Here is a 19,844-nt window from a genome sequence, read left to right as displayed (position 1 = left end):
TAAATTAATCAGTCAATAAGTATTTATTAAGTGTCTAGTCTGTGTCTAGCACTTTACTAAGTACCTGGCAAAATCCAGAATTGTGTTGTTAAGTGCATAAAATAAAATACATGAGATTACAAAAGAAGGCAATTGTACTGAAATACCAATTTTTTTTTTTACCAAATATCTATATATGTATGTATGTATATATATGTATGTACATACATATATATTTATTATATTCCTATATTTTAAAACAAGCTCCTAAGTCCTAGGTGCAAAACTCTTGTGTCTAGAAGGATATCCTTGCTTCTCAATTTGGTTGGCTTTTGAAATCAGCAACTCTTTTCTTGCTTTGCCCTTGAAAAGGACAAGAAGAAAGGGTCTGTTAATATCCCACCTCCTTGCCAGCCACGATTTTCTCAGCTACTTTCTGCAACTCTGTTTATCATTCTTTGGGCAAGGACAGGATGTAACAATATAATGAAGGATCTGTGGCCATCACTTAACTTAAGAGAGCCTAACAAGTAACCAAGCTCCATCTGCACCTGTTTTGCTGCTCACGGGTGTCATGTGGTAAGCATCATGTGAAAACCTCCTAATAGGAATGCCATAATCTTGAGTGTCCTCACTTTGCTCACAAGTATCGGAGTCAAGTTTTACCTTGTGTCTTGGAATGAGAGAATTTTTCCACATATCCTGGACTTGCATTTTCCTTGCTTCCCACCATTTCTTCATGTTTAAGCTCTATTTCTAAATCCATAAAGTAATAGTAATCATGTGACTTAATCTTATTCTGTAAATTCCTGCCCCTTTCATAGGAGAGCATATGCAACCTCAGCAATTAGATTTCAATTTTCCTAATTTCTCATAAAATAAAAAAAAGAAGCAAACCCAGAGATTTCAAGGTTACACATGGGATCAAAGATTTAGAGCTAGAAAGAACCTTTTAATTTTACAGATGATGAACCTAAGGCTCAGAGAAGTTAGGGGGCTAGCCTAAGATCACCCAAATAGAGTAAGTAATATAATCAGGATTTGAAGTCAGTTTTTCTATTCCAAATGCATTACTTTTCAGTTAATTAGCATTTTTTTGGATTTTTTTATCTTATTGTAATAAGAAATGGGAGAGAGCGAGAAGGTAACGATTCTGGAAAAGAACATCTGCTACCTAAATAAATTATGTCCCTGCTAGAAAAATAAAGATGTGTTCCTTTGATTAATCAAGGTCAAGTTGGATCCTGAACCAATTTTGAAAGAAAATCCCAAAGGTACTAGATCTTCCCTTGCGGGGATACTTGCTATCTCCTGTAAAAGCTAAGCTGCTCTCGTATTGGAATTTCCCCGGTAGCCAGGAGCTTCCAGGGTAATAATCTTGGCCTCTGTCCAGGTGAGAATGGTTATTGCTTCACATTACATTAATCTGTTTCTTGCCCCCACTCACAGGTTTACATTGGACACTTTCAGCTGACCTCAGGGTCTAAAGATCCATGTAGCCAATATATCTTGGGAGAATAAACACTTCCTGTTGGTCCAGACCACATCCACAAAACTACATATGTATGCCTTCGAGGCTACACAGTGGTGCTGAAAGCTGGAGAACAATGAGAGCTTTCTGCACTGTGAGATTGGCCAGACTGGGTACCTTACTTGCATGGAGCTCACATTTCCTACCTTCCTGAGAAGCTGTAGGGAAAGACACAGCAAGCCTTTTTTTTTTAAAGATGGCATCCAGGAATGAAAGAAAATGAAAGTGGTCAATAATCCTATACAAGAACAAAACAAAAAATCTTCAACAATGAAATTCACTAAAAAGGAGAAAATCAATGAGTTTGACCAAGAATGAGCAAGAATGGACAAGTTGAAGTGTCCTGCATACAAGGAAGTAGGCTTGGGTTTAAGTCCCAGCTATTCCACCTAGTTAAGTCATTTCTCTGAGACTCAATTTTATTTTTTTATTTTTATTACCTGACCCCAAAAATAGGTATATAATTAAAACCTACTTAATTTTTCTTGCAGGATTGCTATGAGAAAAGCACCTTAAAATGGCAAATTGCTGGATAAATATGGTTAACCAGTGCACTAAAGTGAGTGATATCCAAGCCCACCTGGCTCTCAATGAAAATTAATGATAACAGAATAAGCCAAACAGGGACTGATCACTTAACCTCCTCAGCTCCAGGATCCTACGCTTCTTCTCAAATACAGTTTGTGGGGAAAGGAAGATGGTCCAATGCAAGGCCCTGAGATATGTGTATTTGTAGAGAGTCCCCAACAGAAGGTGGGTACAGTGTTGCCACAGAATAAGGAAATATTTTTGGAATAAACTGGGAAGGAACCTTTGCTGTTTTGAGTTACACATGGCTCTGTGGAATTTTAGTTAATTAAGCCATTGGATAGACAAATTCATCAGTGAAGATATTGTGCTTCCTTGCTATATACCAAGACTTAGGGCTAACCAAAGGTAGGCTACAAACCACTACTGTCTGTTATCCATTCAATCATCCTCTATTATAAACCCAGGCAAACACTGGAAGCATTGTGGATGTTGTGAGACGGGAGAGCAGCTAGCACCTTCGTGTTGTTCCCTCAGGATGCTGCAAACTTTGTCATTTCATCAGCTTTCAGTACAGGCCCCGCATTCATCCGATGGTCCTTTTCTTCTAAGCACATCTGGATTTGATCTAGTATTTCAGGCTTTAGCATCACATTCATTCCCTTAATTCCTCCTTTTATTGTCTCTTCACACAAGTCAAACCATTCACAGGGAACCATTCTCCACCAAGAATTCTTAGTGAAGTAGTCAAAGTCCTCCAAAAACACTGCAACCCATTTTTAAAATGTAAATTCTTATCTCTCACTCTTCCCCCTTAGGAAATCTATGTTTGAGGCCAAAGAGAATTAATGACTGGCTCCCCCTCCTAAAAAAACTTTTCCCATGATTCCTAGGCTCGCTACATTTCCTAATAAAAAAAAAAAATAACATCCCGACCAAACCTTTCTATTGAAATTCTTCTCATCTTTCAAGGACCATTGCTTCTCTTAAGATTTTCCTAATCCTTCCAGTCAATAATAAATTTTTTCCGGCTTCCCCATGACCTCACATAGCACCTTGAATCCATATAAGCATTTATCAAAGAAGTATGAATCTAAAGATGAAGGACCATCTAAGTCAATATTTCTCAAACTTTTTGGTCTCAGGACCCCTTTACACTCTTAAAAAATTATGAAACCCTCAGATTTTGTTTATATTAATTATATTTACCAAAATTTACAATGTTAGAACTTAAAATGTTGGTGTTATAAAATAATAAGCAATATGATAATAAATGTAAACAATAAATATTATAATAAATAAATAGATGAACTGGAAAAGGAAATATCAAACCACTCCAGTATTTTCACCAAGAAATCTCCATATGAAATCATGAAGAGTCACAGACACAACTGAAAACAACTGAACAACAAAATTATTATAACAAGTTTTGACTTCACAGAACCTCTGAGGGAGTCACAGGAACCGTTGCGGAGTTTTGGATCACACTGTGAGAACCTCAAATAATCCAACCCTTTCATATTACATATGAGGAAACTGAGACTCGAGGACTTCAGACTTAGGGAAAACTTACTAAATATATAACTTTCTAATTACCTAAGTCATTCATTCAGCCCTAGTTTCTTCACCTATAGAAGGAGATAATAATGCCAGAAGGAAGGGCCTAATTCAGAAGGTAATTATGAAGCTGAAAGGAGATGGGGTATAAAGTATATAAATAAATCTTTCTTAGTATCTAGAACCTAGTACCTAGTACCTGCTCTGAATAGAAGAAAGTAAATGGTTTGTCTTGTGTAATTAAATCATTATACCTATACACTTAGTATAGGAACATGCTCATGATAAGAACTTCATCAATCTTTCTTAACTGAATTAACTTTGGTAGGATTGGACTCACTTGCATGGGAGAAATGAAGAGGAACATGGCAAACAATTGGGTCTCTTAGACTGCAGGTTTATAGGTGTATAATTTAGAACTATGGAACAGTATCATACAGCAGACAGAGGATCAATGTCTAATCTGGAAGACCTGGGTTTAAATCCTGCCTCTGACAAATTAGGGACATGATCCTAAACAAGTCACATCACCTCATGGTGGGCCCTAATACTCCTCTAAGACTGTGAGTAGTAAAGGGAATATGTTCAGGGCACATTGTCCTAGCTTGGTGAAATCATGGGATCAAAAAGAAAAGTACCACACAACAAGAGGTCCTCTAATTAAAACTAATATGAAAAAAAAAGAAAAAATGAAACTAATATGTTTTCTTTTAGATCCTGATTATATCTTCTTTCTTATCCTCAGAAGACAAAGCATCCATATACCTCAAATTCTATCAAATCCTAATTCAGGGTTCAGTAACCTGCTGGGGCAAAGCAGATTTTAATTTAGTTCTAATTATCCTATCTCCCTCATCTCAGAACAGTAAAATCACTTCCAACAATTTCTCAGATTCTTTGATTGCACAAAATGAAGGATAAGATACCCTTGGGAGGGTTTACATGGATAATACTCAGTAAGGTATTGCCATCATCACTTAGCCAAAAGGGTGTCTCTGCCTGGGGCTCCAGGCACACAGGTGGCAGGAATCAGCTGCATATGGATAGGCAGCAGAAAGACAAATGGAGAATAACTAATGTCTTTTGCAGACAGCTAGGAGACAGTGGGCCTACAAGACTCACCTTCCTGAGTTCAAATCCAGCCTCAGACACTGACTAGCTGAGTGACCCTGGGTAAGTCTTTTAACCCCATTTGCCTCAGTTTCCTCATCTGTAAAATGAGTCAGAGAATAAAATGGAAAACCACTCTACCATCCATGCTGAGAAAAATCCCAAATGGACTCACAAAGAATCAGTCACAACTAAACAAACAAACAAAAAAACCCTGCTTTTTGAATAATCTTTTTTTAAACATCAAGGAATAATAACTGGATGACTATCCTTGGAGTCAGAAAGACTTGGGTTCAAGTCCTACCTTTTGACACATACTACCTAGTTGGTAAGCCACTTTAACTTTCAATCACACCAGGCAACTCTCTAAAATTGTTATTACAGATGAATTACTGACCTACCTCTATGGAAGGGATTTCTACATGAGGAGCTTCCTAGGCTGATAAAATTATAGGTCTGGAACAAAAATCAAATACTGGACTATGAAAAACTGACTTTGGGGGTTGCCCTGAGCAATGAAGGGAAAATGCATGATGGAAAGCACAAACAGGCTGCAACCTATGGCCTACTATTAACTACTCATCAAAATGGACATAAAAGAGACCAAAGAAAAGAATGAACTCCAGAAAAGGAGAAGAGTGGTTCATGCAGTCAGAGAGAGGAGGAACAGGCAGGTGGAAAGCCTGTGCACTACACTGGTACCTGCTTAATGTCAAGAGACCCGGAGGAAGACCCTCTAGGACTTACATATGACACGGACAAAAGTTGCCCAGGATCTGAAAGAAGAATGGAGTTGGTGGGAGGGTCAACACCAAGGTCCACCAAAATGCTGAAGTACAAAACCCCAAAACGTCCCCTTGACAATGGGAATAAAAAGTTTTCAGAAAAAGTCTTCCAAAAGGCTAGAATTTCCATTGAAATCAAAGGGGGTCACACAGCTGACCCCAATTCATCCTCCTCAAGAGAATAGTTAGGTATGACTTGGGGAACCTAGTTCCCCAGGTTCGTGGAACTAGCAAGTGTGTAACACAGTGGGTAAAGTACTGGACTTTGAGTCAAATCTGAACTCAGGTAATTGCTAGCAGTGTGAACCTGGCAAGTCACTTTACCTCTTTCTGCTTTCATTTTCTCCTCTGTAAAATGGAAATAATAATAGTACTTCTGTCCCAGAGTTGTAAGGACAAAGTGAGATTTTTAAAAGTTTTTATAAACCTTTATTTTTAAGTGCTATAGAGATATGAACTATTTGTTGCAGATTATTATAGATTTTTGAGTTGGAAAAAAAGGTTGTCTTCATTCAACTTTCATTTTATAGATGAAGAAACTAAGGCCCTCAGATTAAATGACTTGCCAGCAGTTACACAAGTAGTAAGAAGAAGAGATGGAATTTGTTGCCCTCTTTTCTCTCTATATTCCCTTGATGATCTCTGCAGCTCTCATGGGCTCAATTATCACATTTATACAGATGACCCCGAGTCACTTTTTAGCCCTAATATCTTTGCTGAACACCAGTCCCAGCTCACCAACTGCCTGTGAAATATCTTCATTTAGGTGTCCCATTAGTACACAAATTCAATTTGTCATAAACAGAATTCATCATATTTCATTTCAAATCAGTCCCTCCATAACTTCCTTCCAATCACCCAGGTATGTACACTCCAACTCATCCTCAACACTTATTCTTTTATTTAGCCCTTAAAATCCAATCAGTCATCAAATCTTATTAATTCACCCTCCACAGAATCTATCCCATGTTTTCTTCTGTCCACTCATAAAGTCATTATCGTAGTTTAGAACTTTATCATTTCTTACCTGGACAATAGCTATTAGATTGATTTCCCAGATTCTCCCCTTTCCAATTCATTCTCTACATTGTCACTGAATATTCCTAAGTCAGATGTATAATCTTGTCATCTGTTGCTCCAAAATTTCCAGTTCCAATTCTGGCATGAAATACAAACTCCTTAACCTAGCCTTTAAACAAATTATAATGCATGAATGCAATGGAATATTACTATGCTGTGACAAATGATGAGCACAATGAATATAGAAATGCATGGAAGAACTCACATGAACTGATGCAAAGTGAAACCAGGAAAAAATACACTAAGACTGCAAATGTATGATTGGAGAGTATACCCACCACAAAATAATCTAAACTAAATTCTGTAGACATTGTATTGTGTGTGGATGGCAAGTTTGTTCCTAAAAAAGAGAAGTGAAACTATGCTTTCTCCCAACTCTTTTATATGGAAATGGAGAAAGTTCACAGAGACTGAATACTGCATGTAACATCAGAATTTTTCTATGGATGGTTCAGTTTTACTGAATTTTTTCCCTCATTCTCTCTTTTTTTTTTGTCATTTAATTCTTTGTTAATGAATTTCTGAGGATGTATGGAAAAGAATACAATGGAAAAGCTAGATAATATAAAAAGAAAATATATAAATCAAAATCTCTTTCTTTTTTCCTGAGGCAGTTGAGTTAAATAACTTGCCCAGGGTCACACAGCTACAAGTGTTAAGTGTCTGAGGTCACATTTGAACTCAGGTCCTCCTGACTTCAGGGCTGGTGCTCAATCCACTGTACCACCTAGCTGCCTCAAATATCTTATTTTTAACAAAAAGGGAAAAATAATGCTAAAGTTCTCATTTATCTTATTCTCTACTTTTCCTGATATCTCATATTGCTCCCCTCATGCACTTTTTGAAGCACTCCCTACTTGCTGTTCCCCAAACTTAACATGCCATCTCCTATCTCTGTATTTTTGCATATACCAACTTTTTTGCCTGGAATGCACTCCTTCCCCATATCCACTTCTCAGAATTCCTAGCTTCCTTTAAGACCCTGTTCAGATGCCACCTCCCTAATGAAACCTTTTCTTATTCCTCTTGTTGTTAGCGTCCTCTCCATTCAAAAATTACTTGGTATTTACTTGTCTATCTATGTGTTTTATCATCTCAGCAGACTTGTAAGATCGTTGAGGGTAGTGATTATATTGATTTTTTTCCTAACACCCAGATCAGTGCCCTGCACACAGAAAGGACTCAATACATGTTTGTTTAATTAAATTTGAAAATATATACTCTTCTACATCTACATGCATTTCTCACTCAAATGAAAAATAAAGGTAGAATTTTTCCCAACAATTTCTTTACATAGTAGGGCCCATTTCCCTATGCCCCTGCAGTTTAATTCAATTAAATTCAATAAACATATTCTGTTATGCACTTTATAAAAAAAAAAAAGGTCTTCTCTAAACACTAGGGAAACAAAGACAAAAATAAAACAATCTCTGCCTTCAAGAAATTTACCAGAATTTCTTAAACCTTTTCTACTCACAACCCCTTTATACCTGAGAAATTTTTACATGACCCTGGATATATAGGTATATATAATATATACAAATCAAACATTTACTCATAATAAATCATAATTTCACAATCCCTATATTCAGTGAAGTCACAAACCACAATTTAAGAAGCTAGGGGCTACACAAGTGTCATTTAAAATACATATTAAGAAAATAAAATTAAGTACATTTTAATTTTAGTCTTTGAGATTCCTAGCTAAGTCAATAAACAACAGAAGAGGGAAAATAAAATGCATAACCTTATTTAACCACTTCTTGACTCTAACGAGTATATCTACACCCCCAATTAGTCTTCTGCTCCATTTTTTGACTCATGAGACAAGTCAAGTCATATTCATTTATAGCCACTCCCTTTCCCTCTTCCCCCATTTCTATAGTACATAATAAAGTGGGAGAAACATAATTTTTTTTCTTTTGCAAATTCCCCTACATCCACAGATGTTGTCTTCAGGATGTCCTTCACATGACTTTTAAAGTCTTCTGCAAATTTCCTATTTCCTCTCAACTCAGGTCACCACCCAGGATTCCCTTTTCTTCTTCCTTTCTTCCCTTCCCTTTGTTTCTCTTCTACAAATCCTCAACCTGTAAATTCCTTTCCATTACAGCTTCTCCGACTCCATAACAGCTTCCCCATGCCTTCCTTAAATCAACACAATTCATGCTTTCTTCTTTCCATGAATTCCTAATGCCACCATTCCTAGAGCTTCAATCTTTTAAAGTTTTCAGCTATTCACTGATTTTGCACTTGTTAGTATTTTAGATGGCAAACTTGGGGAGACATCAGTTGTAATCAATTGTATCATCTCTCTATTGTCAGTAAACATGCACGTTGGAATGTACATAATGTAAAAAATATATACATAAGGTAAGAAAATCACTCCACATGGGAGGACTGAATTCTACATTTCATTTTATTATATACTTTAACTCATAAAAGGTGTGACAACAATAAAAATCCCAGCCAGCACTGTATTATCTACTTGCTGCCACATAAAAAGAAATGTCCTGTTTTCATTTTAAGCTATTTTCTGTCTGATATAGGCAGTTAGAGGGGCACAAACTTTGATTCCATTCCTGCTGTTTCTTAATTACCTGCCATGCTAGATTTCGAGGGGGAAAAATAATAATTAACTGTCAGACATACCTTTTTGTTGTGTTTGTATATTCCAAAGGTAGAAAAGAGCCCAGAGGTGAATTAAAAATAGAAAAACTGCTTTTATTAATGGATTCATTCAACTGAGTTTAAATAAAACTATGTGAGTAGAAGAAATGAGAGAAAGAGAAGAGAGAGCTAACTCCAGTCCAGTCTGTTTCCAAAGAAAACTCCACCTACATAAACTCTCTAGTAACATATCACGTTTTAAGCCCTTAGGGAAGAGACCATCTCCTTTTAGTCTCTTTTCAACAGAGTGCCAAACTTTCTGTCAGTGATGAACAAATAATAATAATAATAACTGGCATTACATCATAAGAATAAACTCTTCGTGGCTGATTAAACCTTGAGGGCAAGGCCTCCTTGCCAGTTGTCTATGAAATCTCAGGCTTTAGAAATTAACCCTTTCACATCCCAATGGTTACCATCACTTTTGAAAAACTTCAGGAAATCAAGATAAATACTTTTTTGATACCACAAAGGTATTTTGTCTATACTGGAAACATTTATTTCCATGCAAAATGGAAGTACAGCTTTTTTTGCTTAAAGACCAGCAAGGACTCAGTAGAGAGTAGTGGTGAAAAGGTTCTATTTGCATAATAAATAGAAATAAAATAATAAGAATAAATTGTTGCTCCAAAAATAAAAAGAAATGTGTGTTTCTGACAAACGGAACACTGACAGTGATGGGTTGTGGAGCAACAAGTACAGATGAATGTGTATAATTAACAATTCTTTCTTGCTGGACCTTTTTATACCCCTTTTACTTTGGGGACCACAATCCTTTTTTGACCATTGACTCTATTTTCCTTCTGAAATAGAGATATAATTCCTATAAATACAAATGGGATTTATTTTGAGAGTATAGGAAGAAAAGCAGGCCATTATGCTCAGTTTTTTAAAAAAGTTGAAAAAACAGCTTTTGTTGGTAATATTCAAATTTATTAGTAGCTCTTATAAAATTGCCCCCAAGCCCCATATTGTATCCAATCTCAAGTTAAGAAGACTTTTCCTCCAAAGGGCAGTGAATCATTTTAATGTTGACTCTTGTGCAGCTTCACTCCACCTTCGAATGTAGCTAGTAAATTCAGCTTTACTACAGTACTATAAAAATGGGAAAGTACTATAATAGCATCTAAAAAATGAGCTGTTAGCACTACTTTAGAGAAAACCCTAAACCGAATACTAATGCAAAAATCTAATGACACTTTGCTTAGCTTCCAAAAGAGTTACAATAATTATTTTGCCATGATATGTAAGCTAAGCTAACCTGGAGGCTTGTGACAACATTATCACACAGCATTCAGAGTAAGTTCCCAGAGGGCCACCAATGTATTTTCCATCCATTTAAAAATTTTGGACAAATTGTCAATTCACTGGAGCTTCTTTATTACAATCTCCTCAGGGTCAATTCCACAGAACAGTCTAATGGGTGAATCCACTCAACTCCCTTGGATAATATTCAAGAAGGATCTGTGTTGCACCAAGCTCTACTCAACAATGAAGAACCTTCTTATAGGGTTCCACATTGAGGCAGGTGATGAGGCTTTTCTTCCATTCTTCTTTTCAAACCATTACAAGTTTTTTGACAGTAGTGAGGCAAACCAGAGTCAGATTTAGATAGGATGTTTGAAAATTAGTGAAGATGAAACATTTCAGCACCAGACAAAAGCTTTGATTTTAAGAGTAGGTTTTTGCCTTCCCTGAAATGCCTCGCTGTATATTTTTATGCCTGCAGATACTGGCGTATTTCATATTTAAGATTATGAAATACCAACCTATTTTGAAATTTTTTGAATCCTCAACTGCGCATGTGTCAAGTGCTTTATGACTATCACTGATAATTGAGCAATTAACTTGAAATTACCGAATGTGCTGGGGTAGCACAATATGTAGCATGCAACATGAAAAGAATAAAGAACTCGGAAGCCTGGATCCCTGGGAGAGATTAATGAAGATTAAAAATAGACCAAAGCAACCATGTTGGGTGACCCTTCAGTAATAGTCCCAGTACTCAATGGGTGCATCCTAGAGTAGCCTAGTCCTCCCTTTAATGAAGTCATTCTAAGACATTGTAAATGATTGCTCTTTAGAGCAGTTCATTTTGGTGCCTACTGGAAAGGAAGCTTCTTCTGTCTGACTGGTCTTATGCAATCCTCGGAGCTTAGCCTGAGAGGTAAATAAGTGTGGGAGTTTCATTAGGCAACCAGCACAAAACAATTAGGTTAGAAATCCTGACAGGCAGATTTCCATAGTTGATGAGCTTGCAAAAAAATAATAAAGACTTTTAATTTTATTTCAAGGAGCCTGAAAAAGAAAACATAAGAGTTCAGGGGCCAGAAAAGCATTCCAGAGGACAGTTAGTCCATCCCCATGACAAAAGGCATATCTGCCTCAAATTGTGATAAAGAGATAAGTTCAATCAGTCTTTCTCACTCCTGTGTTTAAAGACTTCCAAAGAAGTAAATTTTACAGCCTACTTATTACCCTAATTCATTCTAAAGCAATTCTTTTATTGCTAAGGCACAGAAGGTTTATAGGACAAAACAATAATTTGACAGAAGTAAACAGAGTATTCAAAATTAGTATCTGCCATGTCATATAGAAGAAGCTATAAGGAAATTTTTTTAATCACACAAAAAGTATATATGTAGCACCCAAACATCTCTGAGAAATAAAGAAATAAGAAAATGGAAACAGAATGGGAAGAGTAGACAGAAAGAAGAACAAGTAGCAAAAGACCCTAGTCTATAAAACCTAGATGCTTAAAAGTAATAGCTATGCACATTCAGATTAGCAAACTGCTTTCAATTAAAGTAGATTTCTGGGCCCAGTTCACAAATGTATAGTAGCTGTGTGTACTAATGTAGATACTTCAAATGTCAGTATATCTCTAATTAACATGAGCATACAACAGTAAAACTGAGAAGGCACAATTTTAAATTCCTTACATTCCCAGCATTAATGCTTTCATGGGGCAGTGCCCGTTGTCATGGAAAATGGCATTCAAGACCTATTTGTGGATTTTCACAGCTCATCTTTTTTATTTACCTGCTCTATGTCAAGATTATCCTAGAATAATATTTTGTAAAAGATGATGCACTAGGACCCACTTGTCTTTGGAATCACAGACTTTTCTCTGCAGAATTTTTTAAATGAATTTCTTTCCATTTTAAAACGCAATTTTAAAAGAGAAGTTAATTTATTTTATATTTTAAAATCCATGCAATTTTTAAAAGTTCTGTCAGAGTATATTTTGGCATCTTATATTTATGAATTGTGTGGTTATAATGAGGAAGAAGAGAACAAATTATTAGAGAAGCACTACATTATAGTGAATAGAATGTTAGACTTTGGCTCAAGGAAGAAGCAAATTTGAATCTTGATTGGGATCCTGGGCAAGTCACTTAACCCCCCTACCTCAGCTTCCTCATCTAGAAAATGTGGTAAGAATCACATCTACTTTACATCCTTGTTGCAAGAATCAAATGAAATATATCTGTCAAAACCTCTCCAAATATCTATCGTCATCGTCATTATTATAAACATGAGATGAGATAGTCCAGAGTATATGCTGAGGGAAGAGTAGTATGATACACAAGAGCTAGGGGATGGAAACAGTGCCAGAAAGAGAGATCTTGCTCCAAGATCTGAGATACATTCCGGTTTGCTTTGGAATAAAGCACCAAAACGTGGGCAGACGTCCCTGCCGAGAACATTGGGGATCTGCAAAGACAAATGGGGAGTCTCAACTAAGAAAAAGCTCTCTGAACAGCAATTAGCTCAGGTCATTCTATAGAACCAGCATGTCTCATGCACTATAGACTATTTTACTGATCACTTATCGCTCCCGTGAAAATGAATGAATCAGATAAGATTGAGTGTGTCTTTATCTACATAGCTGAAGTGTGTACTTATTGACACATAGTCTTCTGGCTGTTAAGCATTTTTTAATATCCTCAAGAATAAAGTTTTTTTGTTTTTCATTTAAGGAAAAGGAAAAACCAGAATCAGGCAAAGCCCCTAAAAAGACAGTCACTTTTCTCAGAATGTTTTTCTTCTTCTGACCCACATAGTAGATTTGAGTTGCTAAGATGGCAATCAATCCTTATACACCTTTGGCATTGCCCATCCATTATAGATGTGCAAAACAATATCCACATCCTTATCTCCCGGGCGAACTTCTGCAGCCTTACTGAGAAACCTTCCTGTGGCTCTGGGGTATAACTTTCTACCTTAGATCATGTAGCAACGAAAGCAGTTCCAGGCCACAGAAACTGAAGGCCCTAAGAAAGAAGACATGGTTACCGATCCTTTCCGATTGTCTCCAACAGAGAGTAGATAAGAATTTCTATTAATGGAGCTGCCTCACCTGTCTGTGTCAATGTTGGGCAGATCCCTGTGTGATCTGTGGGCTTGGGAGAGCCTGGAACTATGGACAGTTCAGGAAGCCATGTTAATTTTATGTGGTTGATTAATCTTAATGCTAGCCAGGTTGCTTTCAAACAAAGGTTCTTAGCCTTTTTTGTGTCATAGATCCTTTGGTAGCTTGGGGAAGTTTATGGACCCCTACCTGGATTATTTTAAATTTTGAATATTTAGATTCTTAGGAATACAAAGGAAATTTATGTTGGAATACTGTTACCAAAATATTTTTTAAAAACACAAATTTTGATCTCTAAGTGAAGAACTTTTGCTTTAAAATATCTTTTTCAATTTCCTTGATAAAAGGTTTTGTGGTCAAGAAGCTAGCTGCCTCACTAATTCCTTAGGACTATTTCATGAAGACACTAACAGTTCTTCTTTGATACTAATATAAAGCTATTTTTATATTTAGAAAACAATTTCTTTTGGCCTTTTTATGGCCTGAACAGCTACCACCCAAGCATCCAGATAACATCTACCTTAAGACTTAAAAGAAACCAAGAATCATTCCTCTCAAGAAATCTCAGAATGGGAACTGAAAATCTCCTTACTTCTTTGAGTCTCAACTATCAGATCATGAGAAAATTTCTAGAGATGGAATTCCATTCAATTCTAAGTCTGCCTTTTAAATTTTGGATCTATAGGAAGAGAAGGAGAAAACTGAAGATATTGTCCTGCCAGACTGTCTTTTGGGTGTCCACTGAAATATCTTAATGAAAGAAATAATGAGAAATGTATAAGCAAATTACTGTTGAAGATCATATCAGCTAGAAAGCTGACAAATATTGTATCTTTTTTAAAAGGATAAAATCATCTCAAGACAATACAATAAATGTAAATAGATACTAACTGTTTTGAATAAAGAGTTTTTTAAAAGATGATAGAGGAGAGAAAGAGAGTTAGGCAGATGAAACAGAAAGGCGGAAACTGTATTTTTAAGAAGAAATAATGTAGACCAGGAGAACACTATTTTCATTCAGTCAGATCTCTAAAACAGGATAAGCTCAAATCCTTAGAATTATCTGTTTCCAAGAAGAGCCCTTCAAAGATACTTTATCCATATTTATTTCTCCATGTACTTTGCCTCATAATCCTCGCCATGATACTGTGCACAAATTAAAAGCTTATTTTTAATCCAAATGCACCACATAGTTAATACACCACTATGCTTTCCACAAGACTTGTGTCTTCAAACAATAAAATATAAGTAGTGAGTTTTTAGGGAAAAAGTAAGTACTTGTTCATTTCTAAAGTGCTCAAAACACCAACTTTGATTAAACCATTTTAAATTTTCTTATCTATTTTAAAATATTGGTTCAAAATATTTAATGCTAATATGAAAAAATAAATCTTACTCTAAATACATTTTGCTGCTTTATGTTTTAAAATGAATTCATTTAAGCACAAGTTCATAATTTAATTTTTCTATATTATGGAGACAAGCCTTTTATTAAAAGAATTTTCTACTAAACACCCTTTATCCCAGTGTACTAGCAGACTTAAGTTTCCTGTAACTCTGCAGATGTCAATTTAATAAGAGCTCCTTCTTCAATATCAATGCTCTTTTTCCAACTATGTACACATATTAATTTAGTATGTCTTAATTTCAAAATACTCGAACACATAAATATTGTATGTTCTGTATACTTTGCAGACATTTCTTGTGATATACTACTTTCTCTAAAAGTACTTTTACATTAATGAACACATTTGAAAAAATTAGAAAGGCAATGTTATAATGCAAAGAAGGCAAGTTTGGGGTCACAAAAGTCTAGCCTCTAACATATGCTAGCTGTATGACCACTAGTAAATCACTTAATCTTGAAATATTCCAATAAAACCTCCAAAATTCTAAGTTACAGATAAGTTTGCTTTCCATCAATGGGTATAATTTACACACCTAGAGTTCTCTATACTAATGAGATCACCGGTATGGACACATGTCCCTTTCCTCCCCCCAAAAAAATGGGGGAGGAAAAGAAAATTTGAATTACTTTAATGGATTGTTGAAAGGCATCTGATTTTTTTTTTTGTTAACTGTATCTTCTTAACAAATAGCATAGAAAACTGAATCATTTTCTACCTCTCAGGCAACTATGTTTTAAATCTGTCACTGGCCAATAAAGAAATTAGAAGCACCACAGTTCAGATACCAAAATATTCGCCCATCTTGATTTTCATGGCATAAGAACATGATACACTGAAAACACGCTAAGAATTGTGTAATCTCAGTGGGATGCAATGAACAATGGAATAGTCCAAGACAAGATTACCAATGACCAACAGACTGCAGACATTTAATAAGGTAAATTAGTGTAATGGAAAGCCCAGACATTTTGAGAAAATCCTTTCCTATAAGTGGTCACTTGACTTCAAGTGGTCAGAAATTAACCTTTTAGTGTATTATAATGTAGTGTATAATATAATGAACTTCCATGGAGGTTCACTGGAAAGGAATGCAAAACCCAAGAGTTTTCTATGTATACTGTATTCCACCCAAGAAAATTAAATTCTCTTGAGATCTTCCAATTTGCTCCCACAACTCCAAAACTTCCCAACTAGTCATATAAAGCCTCTTCTCCCTGTAGACAGCTTTCACTTGGAAGGCATTAGATGGCATTCAGCATTGTGCCTTACTACAACTTTAAAACCATTTTATATCAAAGAACGGAAGGAATAAAACCAATACTTACAAATACACAAGAAAATCAGCCCCAGCACCCAGAAATCACTGATAAGTTGCTTTTGAATTCATGAAAGAGACCTGAAAATTTAGAGAGAAAAAAAAATAAAGTGAAAAAAGGGAGAAAAATCAGTAGCAGTCACATGTTTTGTTAAAGAAGAAATGCACTTTCTGACTACAAATTAAACTATTTTAAACTCACTCTTGTCACTATTTGATCTGACATTTTTTTCCAGGAAGTTAAAACCATAAGAAACAATTGTTTCATTGTTCTACGTTTACAAACACAATATCCCCATCTATTATGGCTTTAAATTTTTTTTTTTAATAAACTGGCAGTAGTATAAGTGGTGGGTTTTTTTTTTAAAGTGAGGAAAAACAAAAAATTTTTAAAACACCTTAAAGGATCAAAGATTATATTTGAAAAACATCTTTAATTTATTATTCTTGCAAGTTAAAACTTAATTGGATTAATAGAGTGACTTGGTGTGCTCAATGGGAATATATCTTAAGTGGAATTCATACAATAAGAAAGACTGAACTTTTTGTTCTACCTTAGGTACACATCTCATTTAGAAACTCTGGGGAAGTACAAGGCATTCTGTATGAGGCACGATTCAATCCAGCATTCTTTTCCCTGCATACCCCTCGGTTCTGGCTGAAAAGGTAACAGATGCAACTCAAACCCACAGAGCTAGCCTTATAAAATTCTTTAACTAGCACAATGAGTCACTTTATGCCTCTAAATACCCATGGTTTCCTCTCTCCAGAACCCCCATGCATTAGAAGGTAGTTTGGTAGTTTATTTTTATTGTTTGGTCTAAATACAGCACATTTTTAGTTCAGTGAAAACAAAGGAACTTTGTTGCAAAGGCTGTGTTTTCTTTCCAAAATGTGGGGATGGATATGGGTAAGGTTCAACTGAAAATAATAATGGTCCTTGGACTACTGCTAATTTAGGTCAGAATCTTTTCTAAATGCTGGGGATTATCTTAAATCGATTTTCATTTTTCACAAAATAGCCAGCACGCATTTTCCTTAGTTAGACTTAGCCAAATTAAAATCACACATCATTTTGTGTAAAATGTCCTTTTTGTCCAATATCAATTATAAGAATTATTGTTCCAGCTTGTTTCCTATAACAAAAGGACTTCCCTAGTCCAATGTCATCATCTAAAGCAGAGCAGTGGAGGAAGGGACAGAGTTAAAATCATTATCTGACTCATTTCAGGCCCCTCTCTCCAGACATTTTCTTTTGCCTTAATTACTCATTTGATTTTCTGGCTTACTTTGCTAATAGAGACCTGGTAATTTCAAGAAACTTGGTCATAAATGTTGAACATACTGCATTGGTGAGGTTTCTATGACTGGGGCCTCCTCAATGAAGTCTAATTCCATCTACTCTAAGATACTACAACTCTAGCTCTCCTGGGTCCTGGACTTCTAAAAGCATCCAACCAGTGGAAGTTGATGACTATATTCATTGTAAGTTTACTCATATCCTTCTTTTTTTCTTGGTTTCCAGGACTTCTGGGGTCCAGGAAATTGACTGTGTCATAGTCATCATCATCATCATCATCATCATCCTCATCATCATCATCATCCTCATCCTCATCCTCCTCATCATTGTCATCAAATCATAGATTTAGAGGTAAAAGACCATTGGAGGTCAATTAGTTCAACCCTTTAGTTTTCCACATGAATTAACAGACACTCAAGAGAGGTTAACAAGTTACATTTATATAGCACTTTAAGGTTTACAAGGCACTTTCCTAATAGTGATCTATAGAATAAGTATAATTTTTCCCATTTTAGAGAGGAAGAAAATAAGACTCAGAGAAATTAAGTGACTTGACTATTTGCATACAATTAATAAGTGCAAGAACCAAAACAAAATTTGGCTTCAGGCATCCAAACTTAATTACACTGTGCTCATTGTAAAAAACCAACAACTAGGATTAGTTATGACATAGACAATTCTCACAAGCCACCCACCACTGAGTTGTGCTATAGTTTCTTGTTCTACCATGACTCACCCCCTATACCAATACAAAATCAACAACCTCATTTGCCACATCAACAAAGTATTTGTGTACATATATATGTACATTATGTACATGTATATATGTATTCACAGAAACTTGAAGCTCATTAATAACTCATCTGTTCCATCAGAGCACTTTGAAGCAACCAATTAAATAAGAACAACAGTTCCTTGAGGTCACATTAATTAATTTGAAAGGGAATAATAGCATCAGAATCTTAGGGTTGGAAGGAACCTTAGAGGTCATCTGATTCAACCCACTATGTAACACAGAAACCCCTGCCAAAATAGTTCAGACAAACTGTTATCTGGATTCTTCTTCAACACTTTTAGTACCAGAGACCTCAGTACCCTATGAGATAACCCATTCCATTTTTAGTAGCCCTAGGTTAGAAAATTATTCTTCAATTTGAGCCAAAATCTGACTCCTTGATATTTACACTCATAGTTCTTAGTTCTGTTCTTAGTAACCCAACAGAACAAGCCTTATACTTCTTCCACATATTAGCCTTTCAAAGACTTGAAATTTTTTCCTGATTCTTGTCTTCTCCAGGTTCAACACCCTTAAATCCCTCACATTTGATGCTTTCTGCCTACAGTGATTAATCATTACTGTAATGATATAAATAATAATAAATAATTTTAGAATAAACAATTAAAGAATAAACAAGTATCAACTCACATACAATGGGTACTAAATAAATGCTTGAATATTTTTTTGGTAACAGATTGGCTAACAATAGCTAATATCTCAATGCCAATGAAAACTTTATTTTAATTAACAGTCATATATGATAATCTACCTATCCATAGTAAAAAAAAAAAACCACATCAGACACTATCAGCCTCAGTTAATGTATTGGTTATTTTTATTGAGCTGCATTTTCTCTCTTTTTAAATGATTTGTCTGCAAGAGACAACAGTTCTCTGAGTAGAAGAGAGGGAATGACTATGGAGATCGTCATATAAAAATAAAAGATGTTGATAAAAACAGTTTTAAGGAATATTAAGTTAAAAATATTTGAAAATAATATTATTGGCACTACAGAATTCCAAGATTGTCAGAAGTTCAGTCAGGAGGACTTCATTCAGCCTGTAGCTGATAAAGAATCCATCCTCTCCACAATTTCTCCTATAGGTGGGTCAGTCATTTATTGACTAAAGACTTTAAATGAGAAAGAACCTCCTAGTACTAGAGGCCATTTCACTTTGGCATGATTCTCACTTTTAATAAAATGTTTTCTCTTACTGAGCCAAAATTGATCTCTGTTATTTCCACCAATTGCTCATAATTCTGTCTTCTGTGACCAAATGGACAAGTTTAATCCCTATTCTAATTGGAAGACCTTAAAGTACTTGAAAACCAGCTATCATAACTGTCCCCTAAGCCTTCTCCAGGTGAAATATCCACAATTATTAAACCAGTTCTCATATGGCATGGTCTTGAGGTTCCTTGCCATC

General features: G+C 35.5%; 1 protein-coding gene and 1 long non-coding RNA gene across 4 annotated transcripts in view; one reads left to right on the top strand and one right to left on the bottom strand.

Annotated features, from left to right (window-relative positions):
* SOX6 (SRY-box transcription factor 6) overlaps window positions 1–19,844 on the bottom strand; it is a 633,323-nt gene that overhangs the window by 511,411 nt on the left and 102,068 nt on the right. For both annotated transcript variants that reach the window (XM_031942052.1, XM_031942057.1), the window contains exon 2: window positions 16,350–16,420. The gene's annotated coding sequence lies outside the window, so the exon portion shown is untranslated. The remainder of the gene's footprint in view (window positions 1–16,349; window positions 16,421–19,844) is intronic.
* LOC116419836 lies at window positions 857–17,948 on the top strand. 2 transcript variants are annotated; one of them, XR_004230156.1, is made up of 4 exons: window positions 857–2,263; window positions 15,747–15,961; window positions 16,899–17,005; window positions 17,865–17,948. It is a non-coding gene; the product is annotated as an uncharacterized LOC116419836 (long non-coding RNA). The 2 variants fall into 2 exon arrangements; XR_004230155.1 differs by lacking the exon at window positions 857–2,263 and having other exon boundaries at window positions 15,562–15,961.

The sequence above is a fragment of the Sarcophilus harrisii genome, chromosome 6, assembly GCF_902635505.1.
Source record: "Sarcophilus harrisii chromosome 6, mSarHar1.11, whole genome shotgun sequence".
In the NCBI taxonomy this organism is placed as follows: domain Eukaryota; kingdom Metazoa; phylum Chordata; class Mammalia; order Dasyuromorphia; family Dasyuridae; genus Sarcophilus; species Sarcophilus harrisii.
This window is presented reverse-complemented; position numbering and strand designations above follow the sequence as displayed.